The sequence below is a fragment of the Columba livia genome, chromosome 5 (genome assembly GCF_036013475.1).
Source record: "Columba livia isolate bColLiv1 breed racing homer chromosome 5, bColLiv1.pat.W.v2, whole genome shotgun sequence".
NCBI classification, from domain to species: Eukaryota; Metazoa; Chordata; class Aves; order Columbiformes; family Columbidae; genus Columba; species Columba livia.
Window position 1 is genome coordinate 24,881,170 of NC_088606.1, and position 9,364 is coordinate 24,890,533.

At 44.0% G+C, this 9,364-nt stretch overlaps 1 protein-coding gene across 4 annotated transcripts in view; it reads right to left on the reverse strand.

The window, feature by feature from the left end:
• ESRRB (estrogen related receptor beta) overlaps nucleotides 1-3,767 on the reverse strand; it is a 143,756-nt gene extending 139,989 nt beyond the window's left edge. Inside the window, exon 1 of one of the 4 annotated variants that reach the window (XM_065063840.1) lies at nucleotides 3,466-3,767. The gene's annotated coding sequence lies outside the window, so the exon portion shown is untranslated. Of the gene's footprint in view, nucleotides 1-238; nucleotides 389-3,465 lie in introns of those variants that run through there. The other 3 variants (XM_065063837.1, XM_065063832.1, XM_065063831.1) reach the window with 3 other exon arrangements.
• Between the last annotated feature and the right edge of the window lie 5,597 nt (nucleotides 3,768-9,364).

A 9,364-nucleotide genomic window follows, 5' to 3' on the forward strand; every position in this document is an offset into this window, starting at 1 on the left:
CTGCTTCTGGGTGCAAAGGTGCCCTGCAGTTCACCACAAATATTCAAAGCTGACGGAACCTGAGCTGGAGCTCAGATATAGCACAGTCTATAGCAAGATATATAGTCCTCCATCCTCCATCCTTCCCTCCTCCCCACCTCCCACCTATCCCCTGCAAAAAGATGTCACGTTCACTGAGGTTTAACAGTCAGAAGGGAAAAAAAAATTCTGTCAAATTCTTAACCCCAAGTGGATTTACCCAAAGCCCCTTGGAAACAGCTGCTTGAGGAAGGTTTCTGTTGAGTCCGTGTTTCAGGTGCAGCCATTTGGTTGCTCAGTCCCTTGCTGCCGCTTTAGTCAGTGTTCTTGCCACACCTGGACCTGTCCTCACCTGGAATAACCAGTCCCTTCCATCGCTTCTGCCTAGGGCCCTGCTGCTGCTGGGAGCTCCTCGCCAGTCCCCTCCCTTGAGGAATGTGTCATGGGCATGGGCTCACACACACTTGCTCACATATGGCCTGGCTGCAACTCCCTCTAAAGCCATCACAGTAGCTTCTTCCTTGACATTCCATGTACCATGCAGCTTTCCTGTGCTCACAAGCTTGGGGAAAAAGCAAAAAAAAAATCAAACGATCAAAACGAACAGAAAAACCTCACAACACCAGGAAATCACAAGCTTTCTTTAGCACCACTGTGCAATGTTAAGCTCTGTGCAAGAAGTAGTGGATTCAGCCCTCTGCATCTTTGCGAGGCAGGGCAGCAGCATTAGAGCACTTTGCAGCCAGGTAACAGAAACTCCAGGGGAAGCAGCCCCATTTTTATGTCACACAGTAAATAAGGGTATGTTATAAAAACAGAGCTATAGAGGGCTACCTCAGGATGCTCTGAATGACCTGGTTTGGATTTTGGCAGAAAGATTGCCTCATTCATTTGGACTTTATATCCAGATGTGAACTAGGCTAAATTAATTCAAATGTAGAGCACCATGAGATTGTATATAAGCTGAGTTATCACTGCATGGTGTTCTCCCATGCCCTGTAAATACACCTTAAGTAGCACAGACAAGAACAGACCCTCTGTCCTTGAATATGCCATGTGCCTTGCTAAGAGATCCTGGGATTCATTCACCTGGTGAAACCCCATGGAAACTTGCAGGACAGACTGCTGTCTGCTCTTTGGAAGCCTGTTCTCCAGAGTTGTTGCGCTACATCTGTGTCATTCTTCCAAAGAAGTATCTTTTTGCCCCATTATCAGATGATATAATTCACATTTTTAAATTTGTAGAAAGGGGATGTTAGAAAATGTATAGCCTATAGAATTTTTTTTCATGTCTACTTCTTAAGGTTCAAAATAAAACAGTTTATGTTTTGGGGTTTTTTTTTGTGTGGTTTTTTGGTTGGTGGTTTGTTTTTTTGTGTTTTGGCTTTTAAGTTATTTTATTCTTCACTTTCCCAGTGGTCACTAGCTCTCACACAGGCAGAAAGCAAGGCTCTAATTTGGAGACAGGGGGACTGCTGGTCATAACCATAGGGCATTTCATATTTCTTAGCTATATCAGCAAATTTCTCGAGAAAACACTTTCGTAAAGTTCAGTTGTTCTTTTATAAAATTTAACAAAAAGCTGAGTTGAGGGGGAAGTATTTGGAAGTCTTCTATGTTAACTACTATTGTTCTGAGTGTTGGTGGTAATTTAGAGAAATAGTTACTTACTCCTGAAAATCTTAATTAAAGAGCAAAGATGCAAACAAGACTTGACACCAAAAGCATGATATCAAGAAACAGTCCCCTGCCCTGAACTGCTCGTTTCCTTCCTTCAAAGGTGACTTCTTCAGCCAGGTTCTCCATTAATGCAAATTCCTGTTTCACCTCTTTCTTCAGAATGTGTGAGTCTGTGCAGGGAAACTGCTTCTGTGTTGCTACATTATGCTTGCAAAATATTACCTATTCCCGTCCCGAACATTGTTAAGTGAGTCATGAAGATGGAGAGCCTCAGTGGTCCACGTAATGGCAAGATTGCAAACAAAACCCATTCAACCATTACCTTTATTTCGTGGTCCAGAACAAACAAAAACTACGGAAGTTCCCTGACAAAAATGTCATTAAGGCTGTGCCATGACAGAGATGACTACATAGTTACTGTTCATCTGAGAGTTAGTTTGTTTCCACATGCCTCATAAATGATAATTTTTCTACAACTAATTACAAACACACTGTGGTGACTCCCCAGCCAGACTTGTAACCCTTTTATGTTGTTATTATTATTATTATTATAAGTATTATTATTACAAGCAGCATTCAGAACCTAGCCTAGCCCTAGTGACACTAAATACCACATACATGTATATATGCAAATATGGTTTCTACAGCAAATACTTTATAACTTGAGGCCTGCTCTGTGTCAGTTTTGTATAAATGTAACTATCCCACTTCACAGGAATGATTTTATAAGAATATTGCAACGAAGAAAGTTATACAACTATTACCACATGTATGTTAGTTGAACTTGCATCTCCAAAGAAGCTATATTGAATTAAGTATGTCATATCAGAGTATTATTCACACCAGAATTGTACCAGTTTAACTATACTGGGATCCAAAATCACAATAAAATCAATATTCAAATTGTCTGAGACTAATGCAATGAAAACTGGGGAACACAAGCTAGAGGGCAGAAGATGGGGTCAGTACAGACATCAGCAATTTCACATCTGCACCTCAACCTATTTCTGGGAAGAATCTTCTACCAAAAACTTTGGGTGTACATTGCCTTCTCAGGTACCTGGAACAAAGGTCCCTGTTTCCCATAGGCTTCTCTGTTGTGTCTGACTGGCTTTTTGACTGTTATACTGAGTCTGCAGTATTACTCACCTCTTACTAAATTCCAGGGTATCTGCACGCATTAGCAACATTATGAACATCCAGAAATAAGGTTCTGTCTCACTAGTCGCTAGAGAATATACAAGAGACACTGACCAACCAATGGATCCTCTAATGCACACACAGTAAGATGTGAGCCTCAACTGAACTCTTCTGTAATTGGGGCATTTGGACAGTCCCTGTCCCATGTGGATTTCATGGACTCTTATTAAAGTGAGCTCTTTCTGCAGTCTTTCCCAAAGGGATAATAATAAGGTCTTCCTCCTCTACCTGTCACCTATTTCATGAAACTTGCATGAACTTAATACCTTTCAGACTTCTGACTGGGTACAAAATGTTTTTGAAATTAGATAACAGGTTCAAAAGTTACACAAACTTACCCAGTGCAATCACATACACAGTATTCCCTCAGAAAAGAAGGCCTAACAATAAATTTGAGTTAAACTAACAAGGCATTTTTCTAAGGAACATAATTTTGCAATATAATCTGTATTACATTTTCTTTAAAAACAAAACCCAACCAAAAAACCCCCAATAACACAAACAACAACAAAAACCCACACCACTCTTAAACCATAAAGAGCTGGATGTGGAATCAGGAGTCCTCACCTTTGCAGTGCTCAGCTTCATCCTGCTTCACTCTTCTTGTGCTGTCACACCTCTCCTTGCTGATGAGCATATCCCACGTGAACCTTGTTCTGCCTTAGGTGTAGCATAGGAAGAGGACAGGCAAGGGCTTCCCCAGTGCTCCTGGATTCTTTGATTGGTGGCAAATTTAGGGACAACAGTTTCCTTGGCCCCCAGCAGATGTGCATGGGCTAACAGCAATCTTTCACATGCTGATAAATTGACACTGTTGTGCACAAAACCCTGAAATTGGAAGCCAAGTTATCCTTCTAGATTTAGTCCCTCTTTTTACCAGTTTCTCTGTTTCAAACCACATCTGTTCAGTCTGGATCTCTTAGGAAACTTGAGGATTTGAAGTGAATATGGTACGCTGCAACCTGGACAGCTTTTTTTCTTCTGTGCTATATTACTCCAAGGAGGGTGGGTAGGTCCTCTACATGCTCAGAATCCAGCTTCCTACTAGACAAGTTTCATGGAAGAAAATTCAGCAGACAGCTACGTTCTCTAGAGTCAGATCTCAGGATAAATAGGTCTGGATTGTGTGGGTCCTGTAGGAGGTAACAATGATAGGTCTTTGTCTTATCACTCTACTCCTCCCCCTTCACAAACCCAAAACACTTTCTTCGAATAATCACAACTGCACTGATTTCTTCTCACTGCAAGGGAGCCTGGAGCCTGCACTGATATTTTTAGGTAACCCACTTGCTCAGTTTTTTTTCCCCTTTGTGAATAGATTCTTCACTTATTCTAACTCATACTGCCACACACGTTCCTTGTCTCTTTCTTGTTCTGGCGCTCCTCAGATCTGTATATGCAGGACCTACTGCTTAGAAACAGGGCTACACTATGACTTTATGCCAGTTTTTGTGTCTGGGCTCACACAGGGCTGTGTGTGCTGTGACCAGAAGTACAGAGCTAGAGACCACAAGGAGACCTTGATATAAGTGTTAAGTATTTGAAGCATTATGTAGGAAGCCAAGCAAAAATTCCAATTAGTATTTTTATGATTATTTATCAAAGCTGATAAAGATCCCATTCCAAAGGAAGGGGGTAAGAGACTCAGCCAGCAAAGGAAGGTAACCTACAACTGCAGAAGTTTCTCATTCAAATTCTCTCCTGTTTCATAGAGACAGTTGGCATAAAGTATCACTACTCTGACATGAGGAGGCTTTAGTGCCAAGTTTGCGGAAGTATGAACAACAAAACCAGTGACAAGGCAAGAGAGGATCAGTCAGTCCTTGTGTGGCTGTGCCCAACCCATGCTGCTGCTGTTTCAAGGAGTGTCCCCTTTGGTTCTAACCATATCCTCATTCTTCCCATCTTCTGCTTTGGGAATCTTAGGAATGTCTTTTTACACATACCTCTCATTTCAGACTGTGTGCTTTGTGCTACCCAATTGCTTTTTTTTCCTCATGCTTTCCATTCTCATTCCCAGTCTTTCTGTTACCCTTTCATTTTTATTTTGGCCCACAAACAAGCTCCTTCCCCAGCATATCAACAGCAGTGGGAAGTAACCTAATTAATAGTTCCTTGATAGCCTACCCCACACACGCACACACCCATCCCCCCAGTATCCCACTGGCAATTCAACAGCCCTCTCTAATGAAAGGAAAATATTTCCATACTAATTAATAACAACATTGGGTATTTCTGGGCGGAAGGATCTGGGATTCCCATCTGGGTCTAGATCTCTCGAGCTGACAGAGCAATTGTACCTCAAAGCACATTACCTTTTCCAAATCCTTGTGTGATTAACTGTTTACACTGCTCTCTGTATCAAACATCTTTGTCAGCCTGGCTTGTATGTCAGCTGGTATCTTTGCAAGTGAGTTCAGACTGAATTCCTTCAGCCCTCAGCTTGTGTCTCTCTTTCAGCTCATGGCACTTCCTTATAAACCTACATTACTTCCCTTCTTTATTCTCCAGCAGGATTCATGTGAGGCAGGGACCTTTCCACATTTTGGTTCTCAAAGGATACAAATGTTACTAGATCCATTTAAAATTTCTTTGCTTCTTGACATCCCCTGACATCCACTTCACTGTCTCTTTCTACCATAATCACTTGTAAAAAAAAAAAATCAAGCACTGTTTTTGAAGCTTGTCTACAGAGGAGCAGTAGTTCTCAGTGCTGACTGATCTACAGCACAGATTTTTTTCTATATGGAGTAGGATAATCCCACTCCTGTCTTCATATAGAAGAAGTGAGAGGTAGGAAATGCTTCACCAAGGACTGTGTTCAGACATGTCCTTCCAGAGAAGAGAGGGAACATACGTGAATTTTGCTATACTGTCTTGGAATCACCAAAAAGGGAGAGTTGTGTCTTCTGCCTCTAGAGGTGACCTGAGGCGACATGAGTAGTTGCTTCTTCTGCATCACATGCCAGCAAAAGAATGAAAAGCAAATAAAGTGTGGGAAATGCTGGCACTTCTGAAAAAAATTCAAAAGACAGAGCTCTTCCGAAGAAGAAAAAAACAGCAGAGGTTCTATACCACCAATCAGTGCCTTAAAGCTGTGACAAATAAGCAGGGGCACTTCCTAGAAGCCCTATACAGGCAGCATTGTGTTAGGGGACACCATGATTGAAGCAAGACTGCCAGACCCCATCCCACACGCTGGAGGTCAGCAGGCTGACTGCAGGGACTGTTGAAGTAGCAGAAGAACCAGCAGCAGCTACAGAAAGCTTCACAGCAAGGCAGATCCAGCCCACAAGCATGGGTTATTCTCTTATACAGTGAGCTGGAAAAATACTTTCAGATATGCATTTAGACAAAATAAATACAGAAGGAGCACATTTACTAAGCAGTGGGACAGTGAAAGGCGTCTTCAAAACAGAGTAATAAGGAAGGAATTGTAAAACAGAATAAAGATGGGAGATAAGTGAGGTGCCTCCACTTATTCTGTCGCTGCAGTACTGCCTGCGCAGTCTCCACTGCGTCACATACTCCGTGTGTCCATTTCCCACACCAGCCTTCTGAAGAGCCTTTTATCCCCCGGCTGCTGGCCAAGCCTCACTGCATCTCCACTGTCCCTGATGCCTGCCTGGCTACAGTCCTGCCCTATGTCCCCCGTCTCCACAAACAACCACCCTTGTAGAGCAAAGCACTCATTTCCATCCACAAGGCTGAAAGAAGGAAGGATGGAAGGAATGATGGAGAAAGGATCCCTCTTAAAGGAGGGGGAAGAAGAATAGAGACAGAGGCAAATAGGAGGGAGAGTGAGAGGGGCCATAAATTCCCTTCTAATTCCAAATAATTCCGATTACACGGATGAGTAGTTTTCAATCAGAAAGATAATCTCAAAGATAGATGGCAGGATAATTGCTCGTCGGCGCGACGTAAATATTGTGTCGTTTCTATTAATCTCAGCGAATCGGGTGTCAGGGTTGTCACTCATTCATCAAAACAAATTAAAAAAAAACATATTATAAAAAGAGATATGCTGGAGGGAGGGGGATGTGTATGCAATAAGCAGCTGAAGGTGTGCAAGGTAATGAATGCCCCTTACATTCTGTTTGTATTTTTTGGTTTATAAAAGCTAAAGGTAGCTCAGGCACTAGGTCTTTATTAACCTCTCAGTAGGGACTGCAAGGGGCACTGCTGCATGCAGAACAGAGCAATAGGGCTGCAGAATGGGATTGTGTTTGCACAACAGGGGGAAGGAAGTGGACAATATGTCCTAGATATTGGGGCTGAATAGTCTGGGCATTAACAACAGGCAAGAGGTACTGAAGAATCACAGTATTGAGAGAAAGGACACAGATCACAGCATAAAACAAAGGCTGTGCCTCCGTCTGCCAGGTAGAGGGGTGGGCAGGGAACAGACAGTGATGGGGGGACGTCAGCAGGCAGGACACGCATTAGTCCTTGGTGCAATTTCCCCACTGGCTGCAGAACAACAGCATGTCTCTGCTCCACTGCCATATTCCCTGCCTTCCACCCCCAGGCACTGTGCATCCCCATCTCTCTGCCCTTGCAATCTTCTTGGCCTCAGGCACCCTCCTCACAGTCCTTTGGTCTCCTGGCTGCTCACTGACTAGTGTATTGGCTTAGTTCAGTTTTGATGACCCAGCAGGACCAATCCTCCCCCACATCATCCCTTCCCCAGCACTCTCCCTCTCTCCTGGGATCCCTCGCTTGCTTGGGAGAGCACCCTGATCTATGATCTACAGGTAGCAAACAGCTTGGGTCACACATTGGCCAGTCACCAGTGTTTCTACACTGACTGTACAGAGAAGCTCCTCAGGAAGACCCTCATCCCACTCTGATATCCATCTCCTGTGGGCTGACACCTCTTCTCCAGGCTAGGAGCCCCAGTCTTAACTTGTGCACATGGAATTTTCTCAAGTGGATGCTGGGCTGAAACTACCACTCACATCACACAGCTGGCACAGCTTTACTGATGGATATGAGGATGGATCAAGCAACCTTGAAGAAAAGGCTCCTCACACAACTTTCTCCTCATTCAAGGACATAGTCACATCCGTCCAAGAGTGGAAAACTTCTACTAGACAGTAGCCTCCAGCCATGCTGCAGCCCACAAGAGCTGGTGAAGCAGTCAAGGCTAGATAAGCATTTGGACAAATCTCTTCCCCAGTAAACTCAGCCATGGGCAGGATGCAGTTCATAACTGCACAGGGAGCTTCTCCAAGCTAGGATGGTTTGAGTCTGCTGCTCGCTGCTGTGTTGTGACAGGGAGACCCTTCAGTGCATCATGATCACCTGTAGTCACTGAACTGGTGCTCTTTGAACAAGTCACTTCAGCTTGCTGTTGCCTATGTAGCATTTTTGTGGGGCTTGAAGAAAACTTTTCCTTCCCCTGGCTGCAGTCTGGAGTGGCCAAAACACTGCCTGAAGTTTGTGCTATGACATGTCATGAGTACTTTGGGATGAAATAAATGCAAAGGTATTACGTTTTTAGACCAGACTTAGTTTGTCAACTATGACAAGTTTGGCCTCCTGAGCTCCAGAAAGAAGCTGACAGGTTTTGGCTGTAAGTTAGCTTAGTGCTTTGCAAACAGCCCGCTAACACAAGGACCTGAACTGGTGCCCAGGGGCTGTCTTCACTAAACGGATTTGAAAAATGCTAATATTTCATCCTTGGCTACATCAGTGTTTCTGTTCATTTACTGCTGCTGTTTGCTAAGTGAAGTTATTTATTTTAAAAGCCATTCTATGGGTAGCTCCTCTTGAAAGTTGCAAATAAATTCCCTGTGGATGTCCTCATGCCAGGCTATGGCAGAACTGGTCCCAATGTAGGCCAAGATTCATTAGGATTGAGTGCTGTTCTCACTGCACAGTCCTCTGGGACAGAAGGAGCAGGGAGACTTGTCCCAGCAATACTTTAAACCTGTCAATCCAGCCAGCAATGCAATATTCACTGGGGATTTCAGCTGCTTCTCTGATCCTGCCTTATCTCCCTACAACCCCCGGTGTGCCCGCCACTCGGTGAAATGTCACTTCTCTCTCCCCTTCTTCCAAGATGGAAGTGAACTTGTGTGCCTGGCAGGGGGGCTGACAGACATGAGCTGAAAGGCTGTCAAGGACCCACTGAAAAGTGGGCAAGCCACACTGTGTCAGATTTCGGGGTCTAACACTGCAGCTTTCTGTCTGCTCTTGGGCTAGCTCTAAATGGAGCCTTTGATAGGCAGCCAGGCAGCTGTCATCACAGGGTCAGCCTCAGAAGCAGGAGGGTATGAGCACCTGGGAAGTACATGCCAGTGAGCAGAGAATAGCAGCAGTATTGTAAGGGAACTGGGAACGCCGGAACAAGGGGAGAGTCAAGTATTGGACAATGAGATACACCAAATGTCCCCAAGTCTTGGAGAAACCTCAGCTCCACAGTGGCTTCTCAGAGGTGAACTGTCACCAAAAAAAAGCCTCT